This window comes from Hemitrygon akajei, chromosome 28 (genome assembly GCF_048418815.1).
Source record: "Hemitrygon akajei chromosome 28, sHemAka1.3, whole genome shotgun sequence".
Taxonomy (NCBI): domain Eukaryota; kingdom Metazoa; phylum Chordata; class Chondrichthyes; order Myliobatiformes; family Dasyatidae; genus Hemitrygon; species Hemitrygon akajei.
This window is the reverse complement of record NC_133151.1, coordinates 18,200,128-18,224,604: the sequence shown is the minus strand read 5'-3', so window position 1 is coordinate 18,224,604 and position 24,477 is coordinate 18,200,128. Positions and strand designations below refer to the sequence as shown.

Sequence of the window (24,477 nt, the reverse complement as noted above, 5' to 3'; positions counted from 1 at the left end):
GAAGCTGTTCCTGAATCGTTGAGTGTGTGTCTTCAGGGTCCTGTACCTCCTCCCTGATGGCAGAGGGGAAGAAGCTGTTCCTGAATCATTGAGTGTGTGTCTTCAGGCTCCTGTACCCCCTCCCTGATGGCAGAGGGGAAGAAGCTGTTCCTGAATCATTGAGTGTGTGTCTTCAGGCTCCTGTACCCCCTCCCTGATGGCAGAGGGGAAGAAGCTGTTCCTGAATCGTTGAGTGTGTGTCTTCAGGCTCCTGTACCTCCTCCCTGATGGCAGAGGGGAAGAAGCTGTTCCTGAATCGCTGAGTGTGTGTCTTCAGGCTCCTGTACCTCCTCCCTGATGGCAGAGGGGAAGAAGCTGTTCCTGAATCGCTGAGTGTGTGCCTTCAGGCTCCTGTACCCCCTGGTAACAGTGAGAAGAGGGCATGCCCTGGGTGCTGGAGGTCCGTAATAATGGACGCTGCCTTTCTGAGACTCCGCTCCCTGAAGATGTCCCGGGTGCTTTGTCGGCTAGCACCCAAGATGGAGCTGACTAGATTTACAACCCTCTGCAGCTCCTTTCTATGGCTATCCGGAGAAGACAAATCTCAGGATTGTATTCTGCGTGCATACTTTGGTAATAAAATGAACCCTTGAGCTTTTGAAGTCCAGCTGTGCGGCAACAAAGGCTACGTGCGCAGGGGCGTTTAGACTACCGTGCGACCGCGCACCCGCTCAGCTTAGAGGGAATGGTGGTGATCTCACACACACACACACACACAGATACACTCTCTGTCTTACACACACACACTCCCTCATCCGAGGTTGGGATTGAACCTTCGCCTACCCGCCGCCCTCCGTTGAGTGTCGCTGGATCGGGCCCCGATGGGGGCAAGTGGGCACTATTCTGTCACCCGCCCGACCCGCGGAGGGGACGGGTCACCACAATCCGCGCAGACCTGGACTCCCCCCCCCCCCCCCCCAGTGAGTGACCGGCGGGGTATTTGTGTAGCGGGTGGGTGGACGTACCTCGGCTAACGAGGTCGAGGGCCGAGCCCCAGCGAGTGAGGAGGGCCCGTCTCGGATTGCTTTTGGGATTGGCTCATTCTTGTCACGTGTACCGAGACACATTGAAAACCTTCTCCCGCGCACTGCCCACACCGATCGGATCGCCACACACCGCACCGGGGTGGAACAGGGCCGAACAGCGACGGAATGCAGAGGAGCGTGTCACAGCAGGCAGACGGGGGGCCCACCTTATCCGAGAGCCTGTCTACAGCGGGACAGGAACTGCTCTGATCCCAGTGGTACATGCTTTCAAAGTTTGGTGTTTACTGCCGGATGGGAGAGGGGAGACAAGAGTGCCGGGGTGGGTGGGGCGGGGGGGGGTCTTTGATCGCGCTGGCTGCTTTACTGAGGCAGGGCCCACAGAGCGGAGGCTGCTTTCGTTAATGGCCCCCACCCCCCCTCCTTCATCCTTCCCCATTCCTGTTTCCCTCCCTCACCTCATCTCCTCACCTGCCCCTCACCTCCCTCTGGTGCTCCCCCCCCCCATCCCTATCTTCCATGGTCTACTGTTCAGGGCCCCAAACAGTCCTTCCAGGTGAGGCGACACTACGCCTGTGAGTCTGTTGGGGGTCATATAACCTGGTTTTCAGCACCTCAAGTTACAGAAAAAGGTTGAACAAGTTAGGCCTTTATTCTTTGGAGCGTAGGAGGTTGAGGGGGGACTTTATAGAGGCATTTAAAATTACCAGGGGGATAGATAGAGTTGACGTGGATAGGCTTTTTCCATTGAGAGTAGGGGAGATTCAAACAAGAGGACATGAGTTGAGAGTTAGGGGGCAAAGATTTAGGGGTAACACGAGGGGGATCTTCTTTACTCAGAGAGTGGTAGCTGTGTGGAACGAGCTTCCAGTAGAAGTGGTAGAGGCAGGTTCAATTTTGTCATTAAAAACAAATTGGATAGGTATATGGACAGGAATTGGATAGGTATATGGACAGGAAAGGAATGGAGGGTTATGGGCTGAGTGCAGGTCGGTGGGACTAGGTGAGAGTAAGCGTTCGGCACGGACCAGAAGGGCCAAGATGTCCTGTTTCTGTGCTGTAATTGTTATATGGTTATATACCGTGTCTGGTGATCCGGGTGCGACCTCCTGTAAATCGGTGAGACCCAACGTAGATTGGGAGACTGTTTCGTCTCTGGTGCTTTTTCCCCTTGCCCTTCCCATGGTCTTCTGTCCTCTCCTATCAGATTCCCCTTCGCCAGCCCTTTATCTTGTTCACCAACCAGCCTCCCAGCACTTCACCCCCTCCCCCTCTCCCAGTTCCTCCTTTCACTTACCGTTTTGCACTTCTTCCTCCCCTCCCCTCACCTCCTTACTCTGACCTTTCACCCTCTTGTTCCCCTCCAGTCCTGGTGAAGTTGTCTCGGCCCAAAACGTCGACTGTTCACTCTTTTCCATCGACGCTGCCTGGCCTGACAAGTTCCTCCAGCATTTTGAGCCTGTTGGTTAGCCTGCTCTCTGTGTTCCCTGCATTTTCTTCCATGCAAACAGTCTTAAAAGTTATTTTATTTACTGAGAAACACACAAAGGCGCTGGAGAGACTGAGCTGATGAGGCAGTATCTACAGGGAAATGGCCGGACACTTTATGTGAACTATATAGGATTGTGCTAGCGTCCTCTTTACTCATTATACATAATACGTTGAATGAGTGTACCTGTGTTATTATTTCCCTTTGTTCACAGAGTATTTGTGACTATTAATTAAAATATACACATATGGTCCACGTGGTTCTGGCGGCCCCATGCAAGCTGCGCAGTGCGCCTATCAGCCAATAGGCGGCGCTGCAGACCACCAGTCCGCCGCCGTGAGCGGGCGTGAGGATCACGTGGATCAAGAGCCAGCACGCAGGCGCAGATTGGCCCATGCCGTCAAGAGGAGCGCTGGCAAAAGACGCAGGCGCAGTCCGTCCGGCTCGCCCGACGTCCCAGCCGCCGGCAGCGCATGCGCGCCGATGGAAGGAGCGAGCAAGATGGCGGCGGTGATTCAAAACGTTGTGAAGAAGTAAGTTTGTGGGGGGGGGGGAAGAGGAGGGAGCGCCGTGGGGATTGAGGGAGCGCGGCGGTGGGGGGGGTGGGGGGATGGCGGGCGCGGTGATGTGGGGGTGGGGGGAAGCAGAGGCGGTCGAGGAGTGGGGCCGGGCTGCGGGACCGGAGCCTGGGCAACTTGTCGGAGGCAACTTGGGTCGGGCCCGCCGAGCGGACGAAGCCCCGGCGGGGGGTGAGTCCCGGACTCTCCGTCCTCCCCGTCCCCCCGTCCTTTCCGCCAATTCCTGCGGACTCCCGATCTTCCAGGCTTCCCAGCCCCGGGAGCCGCCCCGTTCCCCCATCACCCGATCCCCGCCATCGATCTCGCTCCCTCCCCACGTCCCGTCGACTCCTTCCTGTCGCAGAGCTCCCCCCACAGCCAGTTTGTTCCCCTCCTCGCTGGACAGGCCCCAGCCAGCATTTCCGTCCCCCCCCCCCCCCCCCACCCGCCGGACTTCTCTCGATCTCCGCCTTCGACCCACCGACCTTCCTCCATTCGTGGCCAGTCCTGGACTCTCCGCCTCTCCCAACGATTCCCCGGCGGGGCAATCAGTACCGGGCTCAACCCGACCAGCTTCCCACGCCTTCCCTCCCCGTCCCTGACCCCTCCGATCCACCGGGACTCCCTACACCGCAGCCCCAGAATCAACTTTCCTTCAGCCCCAGACACGCTACCCTGAGCCCGGTCCCCCACATCCTCAGCTGATTTCGCAACCCACCTCCATAATTCTGCCATGCCTCCTCCCCCCCACCCCCGACATCATGTCCTCTGCTACTCTGCGTTTGTCTCCCACAGACCCCGCCCGCACCTCCATTCTTCTCACCATCCCTCCGAGCTCCCACCCTTACAAACCGGACCAGTTCCCTCGACCCCGACCCAAGCCACACACATCCAACATTTACCCCCTGACTGTTCATATCTGATGCCCACTCCACCCGCCCACGGGCTGGGCCCTGCCGGCCCCTAGGAGGTCCAGCACCATCTCGTTGAAGTTTATTATCGGGTATTCACTGGAGTTTGGATGAATGGGAAGGGGGGGGGGGGGTAAATCTCATTGAAACCTATCCAATATTGAAAGGTCTAGAAGGGAATGGATGTGGAGAGGATGTTTCCATTGGTGGGGGGAGTCTGGGACCAGCACATGCAGCCTCCGAACAGGAGGAGGAATTTCTTTAGCCAGAGGGTGGTGAATCTGTGGAATTCTTTGCCACAGGCGGCCGTGGAGGCCAAATCATTGGGTATATTTAAAACAGAGGTTGATAGGTTCTTGATTAGTCATGGCATCAAAGGTTACGGGGGGGGGGGGGGGGGGAAAGGCAGGAGAACGAGGTTAAGAGGAAAATAAATCAGCCATGTTGGAATGACGGAGCAGACTCAATGGGTCTAGTGGACTAATTCTGCTCCCGTGCCGTGAGGTGCTATTTTTTATTCAATCATACAGGTATGAGGCAATGCTCCTCTGGACTAAAGTACACAACACAGTACATATAACTCTCACACAGGGTACTATTACCACAAATAAATTACAAGTTACTTACTGCCATAATGCCACTGGTGTTTAGGGCAGCAATGAAGGTCCCCCATCTCTCTCTGTCCTTGGCCAATTTTGGTCTTGGCGGTGTTCAGGGCTTCCTTCATAGTGTCAGTAGCTTCCTCTCGGTTTTCACCACCGTCAGTCAGGCCAGACCCGGGTGGAGACTCAGGAATACCGTCACACTCCCGGTTGTAGAAGGATTCTTCATTGCTGTTTCTGTAACAGTTTTGTTTGACCGGTCAGGGTCGTCAGCCTTGAACCCGGAGGGTCGGTGGGCCACTCTTAGTCTGACCTCTACCCTTTGACCTGCTTGGCATGGGTGACCCTACCAAGAGCCAGAGCCCCGACTCCAGCCAACACATACCTCTGGGTCAGAAGCACGAGGCACGCAAGCCTCCAGACCCTACAGCAATGGAGGGAATTAACAAACACTAAGGTGAAATTATGACACAGGTTTAAAAAGTAAACAGTGTAATGCTGCTGGTGCCTCATTCGCGATGAGACCTGGGAGATGGTGGGGAGTTCATTAGTGTCACGCCCTGTGGTAAGAAGATGTTCCCTATCCTATGAGTCCTTGCCCTGAGGCTACTGTACCTCCTGCCTGACGGTGTGGGGTCACAGAAATTGTTCATTGGCAGTGCTGAGTGCTTCTGATAAATGTTCTCGTTATTTATCGCTACTTATTTGCACAGTTTGTTGTCTTCTGCCCTCTGGTTGATCTTTCGTCCCATCCTGTTTACAGTTAATATTCTATAGATTTGCTGAGTACGCCCGCAGGAAAAATGAACCTCGGGGTTGTACGTGGTGACGTGCGTTGTCCTTTGATAGTAAAATTTAATTTGGACGGGTGGAAGAGAGACCCCATTCAGCTGTCCTCGCAGTCCCTTGTACAGTGCTTTGCTGTTCCCATAGCGGATGGTGATGCAGCTGGTCAGGACGTTCTCGACGGTGCTCCGGTAAAAATTGGTTAGAATAGGGAGGGGTTGGAGGGGGAAGTCTAACTTGCCTCAGTCATCTCAGGAAATGGAGATACTTGACCAAAGAGATGGGGTCAAGGGACTCAAGGCAAGGTTATTGTATCTTTGTTCTGCCCCATTCCATTAATCACCATGGCCTCCCAAATTAAAATGCTTTCACTGGCATCCCTCAGCAGCTGTAATACCGCCGCCCTTCATTCTTGCTACCCGCATGCATCGCCCCCACATTCCTCTGTTAAGTTTCAGCTCAGCCGGGCGTACCCGGTGCCGACTGGTGTAGCTGTAAACTTCATTAACGGCGCTCTGCACCGAAGTGGTAGCTTAAACCTTAAAGGCACAAGTTGAATCCGGAGCCTCCTGGGTAGTCTCCAAACTGAGCACCTTCTTAAGCCCACCACCCCCACTGGAGTACAGATCGCCGACAGCAGCTCGGCAGACTCTTTCAGGATTTCCCCTTCTTCGAAGATCCTTCCCATTCCAGGGTCTGGAGCTTTCTGTTGGCATTTCTGAGGCTCTGGGTCTTTATACGGAATGAGGTTACGAGCCTTGTGCCCAACCCCCCTCCTCCCCCTCACAGCCGGGCTTTGGGCCGTCTACGGCGGAGTTGTACTTCCTCTAGCTTCCAGTAACCACCCCACTCTCCCTCCCCTCCCCCCTTTTTTTTTTGTTTTAACCCCATTCTGGAGCCCCTCTCACCCCTCCCTGCCCACCTCCTTCCCTATATTCCACAGTCCGCCATCCTCTCCCGACCAAACTCTGCTACTTCAGCCCCCTGACCTCTTCCACCGGTCCCCTCTGTCCGAGTGGCCAATTTCGGCGTGTTTTCTGAGAGGTTAGCTTACTTGTCACATGGTACTTCGGAACACACGGTGAAATGCGTCAACGCCCGACACAATCCGAGGACGTGCTGGGAAAAGCCACATTTCCAGTGCCGATATAGCACATCCTCAGTTCACTAGCCCTAACCCGTACGTCTTTGGATTGTGGGGTGAAACCCACACGGTCACAGGGAGAACGTGCAAACTCCTCACAGACGGCGCCGATCGTTGGCACTGTAAAGCGATGCGCCATCCTGCCGATCTCCCCTCTCCACGGCTGCCCCCCGAATCGTCTGTCCCTCTCTTCCCGCAGCCTCGGCGAGCAGTACTACAAGGATGCCATCGAGCAGTGCCACAACTACAACGCCCGGCTCTGCGCCGAACGCAGCGTCCGCCTCCCCTTCCTCGACTCGCAGACCGGCGTCGCCCAGAGCAACTGCTACATCTGGATGGAGAAGCGACACCGGGGGCCAGGTAAGGGTCAGCTGTGCCGAAACGCCCACGGCGGAGCCCCTCCTGAGCCGAGCCGTTCTCACGTATGTGATCCAGAGACAGCTTAACAGAATGGGCGGGGCGAGGATGTTTCCAATTGTAGGGAAACTCTAGGGGCAGGGGGAACAGCCTCAGAGTACAACGATGCCCATTTGTAAAGCAGCTGCTTGTGTGGCGGCTTTGGAGTGGCATTAACTCCGTGTAAAGGAGTTTCTGTGGTGAAGAAGGCAAATGCGATGTTGGCACTCACTTTGAAAGGACTAGAATATGAAAGCAAGGATGTAATGTTGAGGCTTTATAAGGCGCTGGTCAGACTGCAATTGGAGTTATTGTGAGCAGATTTGGGCCCCTTATCTAGGAAAGGATCTGCTGGCATTGGAGAATGATTCCAGGAATGAAAGGGTTAATGTATGAGGAGCATTTGATGGCTCCGGGCCTGTACTTGCTGGGGTTTAGAAGAATGGGGGGGGGGGGTATCTCATTGAAAACTATCAAATATTGAAAGGCCTAGATAGAGTGGATGTGGAGAGGATGTTTCCTATAGTGGGGGAGTCTAGGACCAGAGGACAAAGATAGAGTGGATGTGGAGAGGATGTTTCCTATAGTGGGGGAGTCTAGGACCAGAGGACACAGATAGAGTGGATGTGGAGAGGATGTTTCCTATAGTGGGGGAGTCTAGGACCAGAGGACAAAGATAGAGTGGATGTGGAGAGGATGTTTCCTATAGTGGGGGAGTCTAGACCAGAGGACACAGATAGAGTGGATGTGGAGAGGATGTTTCCTATAGTGGGGGGAGTCTAGGACCAGAGGACACAGATAGAGTGGATGTGGAGAGGATGTTTCCTATAGTGGGGGAGTCTAGGACCAGAGGACACAGATAGAGTGGATGTGGAGAGGATGTTTCCTATAGTGGGGGAGTCTAGGACCAGAGAACACAGATAGAGTGGATGTGGAGAGGATGTTTCCTATAGTGGGGGAGTCTAGGACCAGAGGACACAGATAGAGTGGATGTGGAGAGGATGTTTCCTATAGTGGGGGAGTCTAGGACCAGAGGACACAGATAGAGTGGATGTGGAGAGGATGTTTCCTATAGTGGGGGAGTCTAGGACCAGAGGACACAGATAGAGTGGATGTGGGAGAGGATGTTTCCTATAGTGGGGGAGTCTAGGACCAGAGGACACAGATAGAGTGGATGTGGAGAGGATGTTTCCTATAGTGGGGGAGTCTAGGACCAGAGGACACAGAGTGGATGTGGAGAGGATGTTTCCAGTAGTGGGGGAGTCTAGGACCAGGGTGGACAACCCCATTCCTGATGAAGGGTCTCGGCCTGAAAAGTTGGCTTCCCTTTTCTCATGGATGCTGCCTGACCTGCTGAGTTCTTCCAGCGGTGTGTATGTATTCCCAGAGTAGAGAGAAGCCCCTTTAGAACGGAGTTGAAGAATTTCTCCATCTTTTTCTTTGATAGGTCCTTCATTAGCCAAGCCATCAAAAGTTACAGGGAGAAGGCAGGAGAATGGGGTTGAAAGGGGTAATAAATCAGCCATGACGGAATGGTGGAGCAGACTCGATGGGCCAAATGGTCTTTTTCTGCTCCCACATCAATGCGGTATTGCAGCAGCATTGATGTTCCAGCTTAAGTTGCGAAGTTGGGCCCCGGACACTAATTTAGTGAAATCGCCCAATTCAAAATGTTCCACCCGTCAGCCGCCACTTGCGGGAGAGTGTGTGGGGTTTCCCTCTCGGTTGTCATAGAGGAGGGCTTCACTGGTGAGATTGTGGTGTTTCTTCTGTTTATTTAGGGATGAAGTACACTGACAGGCCATTCTGGCCCGCCGAGCTTGTGCTGCCATGGCAACCGGCCCTTCCAGCCCATCGAGCTCGTGCAGCCCAGTTACTCCCATGTGACCAATTAACCCACTGATCCCCACGCCTTTGGGATTTCGCTGGACCTCCACGCGGTCACAGGGAGATCGTACAAACGCCTTACAGGCCGGGTGGTGGGAATCGAACCCGTGTCACCGGCGCTGGTAATCGGGTTACGTTAACCACTACGTCGCTGTGTTTCCCATATATACAGCTGAGCAGAATTTAGTTTCTAAACTAGCCACAGTGCGGGTTAAAATTGTTTCTCCAAGAGCTCGTCCAGGTCTCTGGGCTACAAGTCCAGTAACTTAATCACCGTCATGGCTGTGTTCCTCGTTCTCACTCTGGGATATTGTTGTCTTCCCCCACATGATGCAGGAATGGCCCCCGGGCAGCTCTACACCTTCCCTGCCCGCCGCTGGAGGAAGAAGAGGAGAAGCCCATCCTCCGGAGGACCCCCACCTCAGCTTGGCGGGCCCTCAAGCCAGGTAGTTTTGGGGGGGGGGGGGGGGGAGCGAGGCGCGGGGGAATGCGCCGCCCTTTCGCTCGTGGGTCGGTTCAACCGCGCTGAATGCGGTTCGGGGATCCGGCACAGCCAGTTGCCGCGGGGAACGCAGCACCAAACCGTTCCCGGGCGAGTGGCGGTTGCCGCGGTAACCGGCGTCAAGCAGGGCCTGCGTGCTAAGCAGGAGCCTGAGATCCAGCTCTCCCAGTTGCCTTGGGGGATGTGCCCATGCAGCGTGGGACGCGGATAATGTGCCATTTAATTTAATGAAAGACTCTGCTGACTCATATCCTGAACTTTGAATGTCATCGACACACAGAAACGTTTAACCCATCCCTATCAGTCCCCTCGCTAATCTCGTCTGGTACCTTTTCTGTCGCTGTTTGCTCAAGGAGCCTTCCTCTTCCGTCCCTCCCAAAGCCTCCACCTCACTGATACGGACGGGCCTTTTGTGCGTAGCCCAGTCTCCCGACCTGCTGCTCCCACCTCTCAACCACTCAGATCATAGTGCCTTTGGATTTATTAATCGTCTGCGTACTAACCCACTATAGGAAACATCCTCACCTCATCCACTCTGGGCTTTTGAATATTCGAATACGTTTCAATGAGATCTTGCCCCCCTCCCATTCTATTAAACACCAGTGAGTCCAGGCCCAGAGTCATCAAAACCTCAAACGTTAACCCTTTCATTCCCAAAATAATTCACATGAACCTCCTTTGAACCCTTTCCACTGTCAGCACCTCCTTCCTCAGATAAGGGGGCTCATATCCTCTCACAGTACTGGAAGTGCGGTCTGACCAGAGCCTTATAAAGCCTCGGGATTTCATCCTTTTTTTTAATTTTCTGGTCCTTTTTGAAATGAATGCTAACGTTGCACTGGCCTTCCTCACCACCGACTCGACCTGCAAATTAACCTTCAGGGAATCCTGCACGAGGACTCCCAAGTCCCTCTGTACCTGCATTTTTGAATTTTCTCCCTGCTTGGGGAAAGGATGCTTTTATCTCTTCTGCCAAAGTGCACGATCGTACACTTCCCAACACTGTTCCATCTGCCAGCTCCTTGCCCGTTCTGTCTAAATGCTCTCTGCATCCTCACCGCCACCTGCAACCTTCACATCGTCCGCAAACTTGAAGCCATGGATTCCGTCGTCCCCACCCCGTTGTTCGAAACTCCAGCGAGTACAGGCCCAGAGCCATCTTGCGCATTAACCCTTTCATCCCCCAGGATCATTCTGGGAGATCTTTTCTGGACCCGCTCCAGACCTAACACATCCTTTCTTAGATAAGGGGCCCCATAACGGCTCACAATACTTCAAACGAGGGCCTCACCAGTGCTCTATAGGGGTTACAACAACAAAAGAAGTCCTATCCACCCTTCCTCTTCACCCCCCATCCTCCATCCCTCCCCTGGGCAGACTGCTTCCAGGCCTCTTTGTACCTCTCTCCACAGCCGCCTCTGCCATTGTTCTCCCTGTGGGGAAAAATAACTACCCAGCACCCCTCCTTTGTGTGACCGGTTTGGTGTGGAGGGAGCTTCACTCTGTGTCTGAACCCGGGAGTGTGTGACGGGACGGTGTGGAGGGAGCTTCACTCTGTGTCTGACCCCGGGAGTGTGTGACGGGACGGTGTGGAGGGAGCTTCACTCTGTGTCTGAACCCGGGAGTGTGTGACGGGACGGTGCAGAGGGAGATTCACTCCGTGTCTGACCCCGGGAGTGTGAGAGTAGGACGGTTGTGGAGGGAGCTTCACTCTGTGTCTGAACCTGGGAGTGTGTGATGGGACAGTGTGGAGGGAGCTTCACTCTGTGTCTGACCCCAGAAGTGTGTGATGGGACGGGTTGTGGAGGGAGATTCACTCTGTGTCTGACCCCAGGAGTGTGTGATGGGACGGTGTGTGGAGGGAGATTCACTCTGTGTCTGACCCCAGGAGTGTGTGATGGGACGGTGTGGAGGGAGCTTCACTCTGTGTCTGACCCCGGGAGTGTGTGATGGGACGGTTGTGGAGGGAGCTTCACTCTGTGTCTGACCCCGGGAGTGTGTGATGGGACGGTTGTGGAGGGAGCTTCACTCTGTGTCTGACCCCGGGAGTGTGTGATGGGACGGTGTGGAGGGAGTTCCACTCTGTGTCTGACCCCGGGAGTGTGTGATGGGACGGTGTGGAGGGAGCTTCACTCTGTGTCTGACCCCGGGAGTGTGTGATGGGACGGTGTTGGAGGGAGCTTCACTCTGTGTCTGACCCCGGAAGTGTGTGGTGGGACGATGTGGAGGGAGCTTCACTCTGTGTCTGACCCGGGAGTGTGTGATGGGATGGTGTGGAGGGAGCTTCACTCTGTGTCTGACCCCGGGGGTGTGTGATGGGACGGTGTGGAGGGAGCTTCACTCTGTGTCTCCCCAGGTGGGTGTGATGTGACAGTGTAGAGGGAGCATCTTACCATTACTGTGTCTTACCGTTTTGTCCCTGTCCTGGGATGCCAGGAGTTCAAAGCACAGCCCCACACTAACCAAGCACAAGCTCTTCGAAGAAATATCTTAAAGAGCCCCCTGTGACATGTGTTTTCCCTTTAATCTCCAGACCTGGATTTGGGAATGAAGAAAGACAGTCTGGTGTCTCCCGATGGCAGCAGCCTGGAAGCATTGCTACGCGGCGAGGCGCTCGATAAACAGAGGGGTTTGTCCGACCACAGGGACGATGAACAGTCTCAATGACTACCCAGTAAACAACAGCAGGGCACGAAAGGTTGGCCGGCATTTTGTCTTTGATTCATGACTCGTTAGTGGTTCTATTGCTAAGTGTTAATTTTGAAAGTAAGTTTATTGTGAAAGTGTATATAGGACACCGTACACAACCCTGAGAGCAGTTTTCTTGTGGGCTTGCACAGTAAATCCAAGAAAGACAGTCGAATCAGTGAAAGAATGCACCTGTCAGAGATTTCTTCAAACGAGCCTGATTAAAGTTCCCTACTATGATTTGAACAGCGTCAGGAGAGGCCATCTGGAGTTTAATGTCAGCTTTTGGTGATGTATAAAAAACAGTGGTTAGCACCAAGTCAAGTCGCTTTTTATTGTCATTTCGACCATAACCTGCTGATACCGTACCCAGTAAAAAACGAAACAACGTTCCTCCAGGACCCTGGTGCTACCTGAAACTACACTAGACTATGTGAGACAGCACACGGCTACACTAGACTACATAAAGCAACACAGAAACTACACTAGACTATGTGAGACAGCACACGGCTACACTAGACTACATAAAGCAACACAGAAACTACACTAGACTATGTGAGACAGCACAAGGCTACACTGGACTACATAAAACAACACAGAAACTACACTAGACTATGTGAGACAGCGCAAGGCTACACTAGATTACATAAAACAACACAGAAACTACACTAGACTATGTGAGACAGCACACGGCTACACTAGACTACATAAAGCAACACAGAAACTACACTAGACTATGTGAGACAGCGCAAGGCTACACTAGATTACATAAAACAACACAGAAACTACACTAGACTACAGACCTACACAGGACTACATAAAGTCCACAGAACAGCGCAGGGCAATACAATAATTAATTATAAAAAAAATTAATAAAGAAGACAATAAACACAGTAGAGGACAAATTTCAATATAATGATGTAGATGTCAGTCTAGACTCTGGGTATTGAGGAGCCTGATGGCTTGGGGGAAGAAACTATTGCACAGTCTGGTCGTGAGAGCCTGAATGCTTCGGTACCTTGTGCCAGACGGCAGGAGGGAGAAGAGTTTGTATGAGGGGGTGCGTGGGGTCCTTCATGAAGAACTCTCTTGGTAAATGGGACGGGGGAGCAAGAGTGCAACAGGTCCGCTGTGTCTGAGAACGACAGAGTTTATCATGAAACTCAGATTCCTCCCCTCCCCTGCCTTCTCAGAATCAGTAATCTGATCCATCCTGTGTACTGAGAAGCCCTCGGGTCTTACTAACATATCCGGAATAAGCCATGTCTCTGTGAGACAGAGTGTAGCAATTCCTGATTTCCCTCCGATACTGCAATCTTGCCCTTAGTCCTCAGTCTTCTTCTCCAGTGACTGTACATTTGCTAACAAGATGCTGGGTAGAGGAACTTCCATTCTTCAGTGTTTCATTCCGATTTTGCGCCCTTCCCTTCTTCCCTCTCTTCCGGCCGTGCTGATGCACCCTCGTCTGCTGAAAGGTGCCATACCCGCACAAGTCCACCAAGTCCTTCAGAAGATTGTGAAATCGCTAGTTCATTGAGATGGTTGGAAAGTGAAGGGAAATGAGAGGCTGCCGGTTGCAGTGAGAGTAATTCAGAAGTTTTGTTAGCCGCCTGCAGCACATCTCCGTGGTTCACCAGCACTATCCTGAGGAAGATCATCTCATTACCCCGCCTGGGGCATAGGCTGCCGACAGCAGCTCACCAGAGCCCCCTGACCTGGCTGAGTCTTTCAAGTTGTCCCCAGGTGTAGCTCATCTTCGGAGATCCTTCCACTCCCAGGGAGCTACTGTTGGGGTTCCTGTAGCTCTGGGTTTTTACGGGATGGGGTTGACTGACCTGCCTGCTCTCACAGACAGCTTTGAGGCCATCCAAGTCGGCGTTACTGTATCAGGGGCTGATTCAATCCCTTAACCTGGGCATTGCCATTGTCAAGATCCCCCCCTCGACATCAACGTCCTAAAAGGCAACATTTGATCTTTGGGTATATTTAAAGCAGAGTGGAGAACGAGATCAGGGTGAAATTATTTAGCTCGAGGGTGACAGCAGACGCACTGGAGAGCCAGCACCTTCAGATATGGGAATAGAGTTAGGCCACTCAGTCGACATCAACTCCAACACCTCAGGGATGGTGGGCGATGCCTTGCTGGGGGCCCACAGTGAGCTAGGGGAGGGCGGACGAGAGCTAGGAAGAAAGGGGACTATCACTGAAATCTTATCAAATATTGAAAGGCCTGGAGTGGATGTGGAGAGGATGCTTCCTCCGACGGGTATGTCTAGGACCAGAGATCCCAGCCTCAGAATAGAGCAAGGATTTCCCAAGCTTTTTGTGCCATAGACCCCTACCATTAATCGAGGGGCCTGCGAACCCCAGGTTGGGAGCCCCTGGACTAGATGGACAGAGATGAGGAGGAATTTCATTACCCAGAGGGTGGTAAATCTGTGGAATGCATTGCCACAGACAGCGGAGATTGGTAGGTTCTTGATTAGTCAGGGTGTCAAAGTTTATGGGGAGAAACCAGGGGAATGGGGTTGGGAGGGATAGTAAATCGGTGCCCACTGGATGGGCTGAATGGCCTGATTCTGCTTTGGTGTTAATCTGAAGGTGGTGCCTCACCAATGCATCGGCTGCATGTGAGAGAGGGCAGTGGCTTGATCCAGAGCATCGGCTGTCCCTCTGCCTTCACAGATGCTTGTGAGTTTGCTCCAAGTTCCGGTAGTCTCGGCCAGTGTTCCTTTTGTAGATGAAGCCCTCCCTCTGCTCTGAGGATTGACATTATTTGAAAATTTAAGATCCCAAAGGGGCACGCCCTCAACTCAGTAACCCTAACGTAGGTCTTTGGAATCGGAGCACCCACACGATCACGGGGAGAGAGCAGACAAAATCCCCACAGACCGCGACAGGAGTTGAACCGCTGACGCTGTAAAGCATTACCGTGCCAAACTCCTTGACAGTGGCGTGTTTGGGTGCTGGATCGTGGCGCGTGACTCTTCTGGTCTTGACTTGCAGAGAATCCTGGATCCGGATGATTTCCTGGACGACCTGGATGATGAAGATTATGAGGAAGACCTCCCGAAGCGCCGGAGCAAGGGCCGAGCCAAGGTAAGCCGCGGTGCGCTGGCTCCCCTATCGCCGTATTGCTCCCCTGTGAACAGACAGCCGGCTAAGGTGGCCGTCATAGTTACATAAGGCTGGTGGAGTTGTGTGTGGCATAGAAGGCTGGCAAAGAATACAACACATTATCGATCAGTTGCAGAGATGGGCAGAGAAATGGCGGATGGAGTTTAACCCAGATAAATGTGAGGCGGACAAATGCACGGAGACAGTGCAAGATCCTTAACAGTGTAGCTGAGCAGAGAGATCTTGGGGTCCAAGTCCATAGCTCCTTGAAAATGGTGACACAGGTCGTTGGAATGCTTGCATTTATTAGTCGAGGCGTTGAGTTCAGAAATCAAGAGATTTTGTTACAACTTTATAAAACTCCGGTTTGGCCACATCTGGTGTATTGCACACAGTTCTGGTCGCCCCACTCTAGGAAATTTAGTGAACTTTTGGAGAGGGTGAAGAAGATGTTCACTGGGATGCTGCCTGGTTTAGAGAGCATGAGAGGCTGGACACAGTTGGGCTGTTTTCTCTGGAGCGCCGGGCGCTGAGGGGAGATCTGATCGAGGTTTATAAGATTATGAGAGGCAGAGATAGAGTAGACAGGGAGTATCTGTTTCCTAGAAATACCAGAGAGTATGAACTGAAGGTTGGGGTTGGGGGGCAATAGTTTCAAGGGGACGTAAAGAGTAAGTTTTTTCACTTGGAGTGGTGGATGCCTGGTATTGTGGTAGCGGTAAATACATTCGAAGCTTTTAAGAGACTGTGGCGACCCACTTTCTGCCCAGGCGAACCGGCTCACAAATAGCCAGCGCGCGGGGGGAGACTTTGGTAATATACCTCTGACGTCATTTCCGCCCGGAGAGGGCGGGCGCTAGGGATTAAATGCCAGCGCCGCGAAGTTTGAATAAACTAGTCTCGAAACGACTTACCGACTGCGTGTCGTTATTTCAGCGCTGTGTGTAGCACATCGCTACATTGGTGACCCCCGACGGTCCAAACGGGATTTGGACCAAAGATGACCGACTCTTCATCTGTTCACGCAGTTTCACTAAAACTGCCGACTTTCTGGACGCTACGACCACGCGTGTGGTTTAGCCAAGCAGAAGCCCAGTTCCAGATTCGGCAGATATCCTCTGATTCCACGCGTTACTACCACGTGGTGAGCGCCCTTGACCAGGAGATGGCCGCCCAGGTTGCGGATTTCATACAGTCGCCCCCGGAAGAAGGCAAATATGACCTTTGGCCTCTCACCTTTGCCCGCCTGCTTCACCTGGATGGTTTGGGAGACAGACTGCCACCAGCATTGATGAACAAGATGCTGTCCCTGGCTGACGGACACAAGCCCTGCCTCATGTTCGAGCAAGCGTTCCTAGAGCAACTGCCTGAGGACATACATCTGCTGCTGGCCGACGCAGATTTCAGCGACCCCCAGAAGGTGGCGGCCCGGGCAGATGTGCTGTGGAAAGCCAAGAGGGAGAGCGTAGCGTCCGTCGGTCAGATTACCAGGCCACGCGCCCAACAGCGGATCAGACCAGGCCCGGCAGGGGGGCGCACACAACACAGAGGCAGGAGTGAGGAGGCCAGTGAACAGTGGTGTTTCTACCACCAGCGGTGGGGCACAAAAGCCCGCCATTGTCGCCCGCCCTGCAAGGGCCAGGGCCAGCTGCCGCTAATGACTATGGCGGCTGGCCACCAAGACAGCCTCTTGTACGTCTGGGACAAACAGTCGGGACGCCGCTTCTTGGTCGACACCGGAGCGGAGATCAGCGCCTTGCCCCCAACGGGGTATGACACCTGCAACAGGAAGCCAGGACCCACCCTGAGGGCTGCAAACGGCAGCACGATACGGACCTACGGCACCCGCACAGTGCAGCTGCAGTTTGGCGCCAGCCGGTTCACGTGGGACTTCACACTGGCCGCCGTGGCCCAACCACTCCTGGGGGCGGACTTCTTGCGAGCTCACAGCCTGCTGGTCGACTTGCAAGGGAAAAGACTGGTACATGCCGAGACTTTCCAGACGTTCTCCCTGGGTGAAGCCAAGTTGCCTGGGTGAAGCCAAGTTGCCGGCCCCACACCTGGACTCCATCACGAGACAACAAATTCACCAGAATCCTGGCGAACTTTCCATCGATTCTGGCACCGCAGTTCACGGCAGCCATGCCCAGACACGGGGTTCAGCACCACATCCCGACCAAGGGACCACCCCTCCACGCCCGCGCATGAAGGCTCCCCCCAGAAAAGCTCCGCCTGGCGAAGGAGGAGTTCAAGAGGATGGAGGAATTGGGGATCGTACGGAGGTCCGACAGCCCATGGGCCTCCCCCCTGCACATGGTGCCCAAAGCAGCTGGGGGTTGGAGACCATGCGGCGACCACCACAGACTGAACGAGGCTACAACTCCAGATCGCTACCCCGTGCCGCACAGGACTTTGCAGCAAACTTGCACAGGGCAAGAATATTTTCCAAAGTAGACCTCCTCCGGGGATACCATCATATCCCGGTGCACCCTGAAGACATCCCCAAAACAGCACTCTTCACCCCGTTCGGCCTGTTCGAGTTCCTCCGAATGCCGCTCGGCCTGAAGAATGCCGCACAGACGTTCCAGCGGCTAATGGGACGTGGTGGGACGCGACCTGGACTTTGCGTTCATCTATTTGGACGACATTCTTATAGCCAGCAGTTGTCGCCAGGAGCATCTGTCCCACCTCCGCCAGCTCTACTCCCGCCTGAGTGATTTCAGCCTCACGATCAACCCGGCCAAATGCCAGTTCGGTCTCGATACCATTGACTTCCTGGGCCACAGGATTACCAAAGACGGGGCAACACCTCTGCCCGCCAAGGTAGACGCTATCCGCCACTTTGCCCGGCCCAACACGGTCAAAGGCCTGCAGGAGTTCGTTGGTATGGTGAACTTCTACCACCGTTTCCTCCCCTCAGCAGCCCGTATCATGCGCCCTTTGTACACCCTGATGTCGGGTCAAGGCAAGGACATTACTTGGGACGAGGAGGCCGCGGCCGCTTTCGTTAAAGCCAAGGAAGCCTTGGCAGATGCCACGATGCTAGTGCACCCCAGAACGGACGTTCCAACCGCACTCACGGTGGACGTATCCGACACAGCAATCGGTGGGGTGCTGGAGCAGCTCATCGAGGGACGCTGGCAACCCCTGGCGTTCTTCAGCAAGCACCTACGACCACCCGAACTCAAGTACAGTGCTTTCGACCGGGAGCTGTTGGCACTGTATCTGGCAATCCGGCATTTCAGATACTTCTTAGAAGGCAGGCCGTTCACAGACCACAAACCGTTGACCTTCGCGTTCACGAAGGTGTCCGATCCCTGGTCGGCTCACCAGCAGCAACATCTGTCCTACATCTTCGAGTACACGATGGACATCCAGCATGTCTCGGGAAAGGACAACGTCGTGGCGGACGCACTCTCCAGACCAGTTGTCCAGGCCCTGTCCCTGGGCGTGGACTATGCAGCACTGGCAGAGGCGCAGCAGGCAGACGACGAGATGCCCAGCTACAGGACCGCAGTCTCGGGTTTGCAGCTTTAAGACTTTCTTTAGGCCCAGGTGAGAGGACCCTCCTGTTCGACGTGGTTACTGGCCAACCTCGCCCCATCGTCCCGGCAGCCTGGAGGCGGCGAGTTTTCGACTCCATACACGATTTGGCGCACCCATCTATCAGGACAACCGTCCGGCTGGTCTCCAGCAAGTTCCCATGGCACGGACTTCGCAAGCAGGTCAGTAAACGGGCCAGAACGTGCGCGCAGTGCCAAACAGCCAAGGTGCAGCGGCACACTAAAGCCCTGCCGCAGCAGTTCGAACCCACCCACCGGAGGTTCGACCACATTCATGTGTCCCGAGGAGCGCGGTACCTCCTAACTATGGCAGACCGGTTCATGAGGTGGCCAGAGGCGGTCCCGCTCACTGACACATCTGCCGATTCCTGCGCCCGAGCACTGATTGCAACCTGGGTAGCCTGCTTCGGGGTACCGGCCCACATTACCTCCGACAGAGGTGCCCAGTTCACCTCCAGCCTGTGGTCGGCTGTGGCCAGCATGTTGGGAACGCAGCCACACCACACAACTGCCTACCACCCACATTCGAACGGACTAGTGGAACGCTTCCACCGTCACTTGAAGTCGGCTCTCATGGCCCGCCTGAGAGGACCTAACTGGGTGGACGAGCTTCCCTGGGTCCTGCTTGGAATTCGCACAGCGCCCAAAGAGGATCTGCACACCTCGTTGGCCGAGTTGGTGTACGGCGCACCCCTGGCCGTCCCAAGAGAGTTCATACCAGCCCCAAGGGGGCAAGAGGAAGAACCCGCAGCAGTCCTGGACAGGCTACGCGAAAGGCTCGGCAACCTGGCCCCCGTACCGACTTCACAGCACGGACGGACCCCGGCCCATGTACCCAAAGACCTGCAGAACTGTAAGTTTGTGTTTGTACGAAGGGGCGGACACCGGGCACCGCTACAGCGGCCGTACGAGGGGCCGTTCAAGGTGATCAACAACAATGGGTCCACGTACATTCTGGACATTGGGGGGAAAGAGGAGGTTTTCACGGTGGACCGACTCAAACCAGCCTATGTGGACTTGGCGCAGCCGGTCGAGGTTCAGGCACCGCGGCGCAGAGGCAGACCTCCCAAACAGAGGCTGATCCAGACTGTGGACATTGGGGGGTGTATCGCCGGTTCTGGGGGGGGGGGGGGATTATGTGGGGACCCACTTTCTGCGCAGGCGAACCAGCTCATAAATAGCCAGCGCGCGGGGCGAGACTTTGGTAATGCACCTCTGACGTCATTTCCGCCCGGAGAGGGCGGGCGCTAGAGATTAAATGCCAGCCCCACGAAGTTTGAATAAACTGGTCTCGAAACGAAGCGTCATTATTTCAGCGCTGTGTGTAGCACATCGCTGCAAGACATTTAGGTAGGCACGTGGATGTGAGGAAGATGAAGGGATATAGACATTATGTAGCTAGGAGGAATTAATTTTTGGGCTTTTTTAAATTTACTTTTTAGCTGGTGTGACGCAACATTGTGGTCCGAATGCCCTGTTTTATGTTCTATAATCAGTGACCATCATTCGGATCAACTTGTGCCCTTACCAGCTCGACCGTGCTGCCCACGTTGCTGTGATGGGAGGCTGTTTGTGGCCTCGTCAGTCTGCAAACTCCTCCCAGGACTTTTCCCTTCAGTGCAAAGGAGGATGAGAGGTGACTTGATAGATGTGTATAAGAGGCATTGATAGAGTGATTATTTTTCAGAATCGGGTTTAATGTCGCTGACGTGCGTCGTGAAATTTGTTGTTTTACAAGCAGCAGTACAATGCAATACATACAGGACTGTGCAAAAGTCTTGGGCGCAGATATATAGCTAGGGTACGGAAGATTTGCACGGTGAGTGAGGCCCCCGTTGGTCAGGATTGACGATGGATATTGTGTCCTAGCTTTCTGGATACGTAAACCTGGGCAGTACGATACGGAGAGCGAACTATTGCCCATGTAGTAAGCTCCCCCCTCTCCATGCCTCTGACAAACCCAGAGGAACGGCAGAGAACGATACAGTTTGGTACCAGCAGTGTCGTAGAAGTTGGCGGTCAGCGTTGAACTCAACGTCAAACTGCCTTAGGACTCCAGCTCGGGATTTTCCCCTCAGGGTTTACTCCCGAAGCCTTCCCCGTGAGTGGGTGTAGCGGAGGTTTGAGAAGCGACTGGTTTTAAGGCACCGATAGCCCGCCTTCACCCCTCCTCCTGTCAGTGCCGGCCTTAGTAGCTGGGCCACACGTGAAGGCCAGGAGCTGGACTTGGTTGTCAGAGGTACTTGAGACACGCACAATTGGGAGCTTGTCCCCACTACCACTCCCACCTATAACAACCTGGAGGAACTGTACTGTATTGCTCTGTACTGCTGCAAAAAAAAAAAACAAATTTCACGACGCGTGTGTGGTGATAAACCAGGTTCTGATCTGGGTCTCTATTGTGGACTGAGAGTGGGAAGGGGGCAGGGAGACGGGAGTCACGGTCGGGCAAAGGGGAAGGGGAGTGGAAAAACTCCCGAGAGACATTTTCTGATGATGAATAAACCATTTGCCTGGTGTCTCAGGGCTGGGTGTGTCTGCACCTGCACCACCCCCTGCCCCTGGCACTCCTCTGCCACCTGTCCCACGGCACTCCACCCTCACCATTCCCAACGTCTTTTGGTCCCACCAGATTTACAACCTCGCTCTCTGCTCCATGTTGTTAAGTACAGTACTGTGCAAAAATCTTAGGCAACCTGGCTATCTGTATACTTGGCTAGCTCACTTGTACAGGACTGTTATCATTTTTTTTAAACTTGCAAATTATGTTAAGGAAACGTTTATATTAAAAAATAAGTAATGCAAAAATAAAAAAATAGTGAACTTGCGCACACGGGTTTATTGTCTGTTCAGAAATCTGACGGCGGGGAAGAAGCTGTTACTGAAGCATTGAGTGTGTGTCTCCAGGCTCCTGTAATTCCACCCTAATGGCAGCAAAGGGAAGAGAGCATGTCCTAGGTGACTGGGAAGGGCGGGGTGTCCTTAATGATGAATTTCCCGTTTTTTTTTTTGAGACATTGACATTTGAAGATAGTGCTGGGGAGGCCAGTGAAATTCAGAAAGCAGAAATGTCTATTGGAAGAGTGTAGAACGATTTTAGCTCCCCCCCCCCCCCGCCCCGAATATCTAAGGGCAGTTTCGATATCTCGGGCAGAGTGGGGTCTGTGGATGTGGTGTTGAAGTGGAGTAAAGGGGGGGCTGTGAGGTTAGACTGCGAGGGGCATTGAAGTCAGAAATCCATGGTGTAAACTGGCCTTGTTCAGGATTTGCTCGAGGTTAAGGGACGTAGATCGAGTGAGCATCCAGACAGTAATTCCTAGGATGGACGTGGCTAATCCGAGGGAAGTGAAACTTTAATGTGGAAGCTTTAGAGATGGTGCCGAGGGTATTTAACAGGATGCTGCTTGGATTAGAGAACCTGTCTTATTGATGGTAGGTTAAGTGAGCTGAGGCTTTTCCCTTTGGAGTGACGGAGGGTACGAGGTGTCTTGATAGATAAGAGGCTCCGATCGAGTGGACGGCTGGAGAATTTTCCCCAGAATTGAAATGAACTAATACGATGGGGCATCGTGTTAAGGCGATTGGAGGGAAGTATAGCGGGGGGAGATATTAGAGGCAAGTTTTTTTTACAGGGAGTGGTGGGTGTGCGTGGAACGCCTTGCCAGGATTGATGGTAGAGGCAGATACTTCAGTGACGGGCACGTGGATGACAGAAAAATGGAGGGCTTCGCGGGAGGTTGCGGTTAGATTGATCTCGGAGCGGGTTAAAGGGTCGGCACCACATCAGGTCGAAGAGCCTGCACGGTGCTGTAATGTTCTATGATCCATGTCAATTCCGGCCTCTTGCTTATCCCCCGACTTCCTCTTCCATTGCTCTTCCGATGACAGCTGAGTCTGAAATACCTTCTTTTAAGTGTCTCTCTCGCTCTCGTTTCACACGTCCCTTAAAACCAACACAGTTGTCCGAGCTTTTGTCAGACTGCACGTTCATCCTCTGAGCACCTTGGGGCGTTTTATATTGAGGACCCTGTCTAAAAGCAAGCTGCTTTCCCTGATTGCCTCACCATGACTCCAATTTATGGACGTCCTTGCATCTAATTTTTAAAATTAAGAGCTCCTTGGGAGTTTCAGAGTTCGTTTCTATGGCGATTGCTCAGGGCGGCCTGGTCTTGTGTGTCTGTCCCGGCAGGGTAAAGGAGTCGGCAGGAGCGCGAGGAAGAAAGCGATGGATGCTGCCGCCATCGAGGACCGTGAGAAGCCTTATGCCTGTGACAGTAAGTCTCCGTGACCTGGCAGATGACGGCTTGTCTCGCTGCATTTGCCATTGACTTTCTGTCCTCTATCTTGTCCAATCTCTCTCCCTCTTGTTATCCTGATGTGATACTTTCTCTCTCTCTTTCTCTCTCTCTATGCCACTGGACCCCTTTGCTCCGCCTTTCTCCCCCACCCCTCTGCCTGTCCTCACCATCCCGACTGTAAGACAGGAGCGGTCAGCCCATCTGTTCCACATTCCATCACGGCCGATTTATTTTCCCTCTCAACCCCATTCCCCTGCCTTCTCCCTGTAACCTTTGACACCCTGACTAATCAAGAACCTATCAACCTCCATTTTAAATACACCCAATGACTCGGCCTCCGCAGCTGCCTGTGGCAATGAATTCCACCGATTCAGCTCCCTCTGGCTGAAGAAATTCCTCCTCACCTCTGTTCTAAAAGGACACCCCTCTTCAAAGGCTGTGCCATCTGGTCCTAGACTCCCCCACTGCAGAACACGTCCTCTCCACATCCACTCTACCTAGGCCTTTCAATATTGGTTTCGTCTTCCCCTATCTCCACACTTCTTCCTCTCCAATCCTTCCCTCCTCCCTGGTACCCATTCTGCCCTCCTCTGAATGAAGAGGTTGGGCCAGCCCTGACTTGTGGGGTTGAGTAGCCTGCACGAGGGGAAGGGGGTGGGTGGGGCAGGATAGACGAGGATCCCAGTCTTTGTGGCCAATTTTGGGTGCAGGCTGGTATTTAGCTCTCGCTATTTAATGCCTGGCTGGGCTTCCCTCCTCCCCCTGCCCTTACTTGAGACCTTCAGGGTGTGGGGACTGAGGAAGTGTACAACAGCAAGACACGGTTCAGTCTTTCGGTAGTTGGGCACAGCACACTGTTAATTTCTACATGCAATAGAGTCCGTGGAACATCAGAATCAGGTTTATTATAACTTGACTTTAGGCAGTACATAAAACGTACCATAAGATAAACATACACACAGGATTCCAGTTAATTGGGACAATCCCTTATTTGGGACAGCTCCTAAAGAACATAAACTAATTGAGAAAGTAACTTTAACATTAACTTTATTTATAGAGCACTTTTCATACAGATAATGTAGTACAAAGTACTTTACAATGGGATAAAAGTATAAATATGAAAATCAATTTAAAAATTTCAAAACCCAAAAGGATGTTGGTTAAAAGCAAGGTGGCCTGCGCCGGTGGTGTCACTGTTCCCGCAGCCGGACTTTGGGACAAGAGGTGCCGGCTTTGAATCCGGCCGGCTCCTTTCACGCTTTCCATCTGTGCTGGGTTGAGCGTCAAGCTAGCAACTTGCAGAAACAGCAAGAGGAACTAGAAGCAAGGTTAAATAAGTAGGTTTTGAGCTGGGATTTAAAAGTGTCAACTGAGTCTGTCTGCATCCCTTATAGTTTTAGGGATTGAATGCCACAGTTTAGGAGCGTGGTTCAGTAAAGCTGACCTGCCAAGCGTCTTTTGAGGGAGATTGTTTACGGTTAAGAGACCAGCAAAAGAAGACCTGAGAGCTGGGGC

At 53.3% G+C, this 24,477-nt stretch overlaps 1 pseudogene; it reads left to right on the top strand.

Annotated features, from left to right (window-relative positions):
• Positions 1–2,931: 2,931 nt before the first annotated feature.
• LOC140717728 (zinc finger protein ubi-d4-like) overlaps positions 2,932–24,477 on the top strand; it is a 35,507-nt pseudogene continuing 13,961 nt past the window's right edge.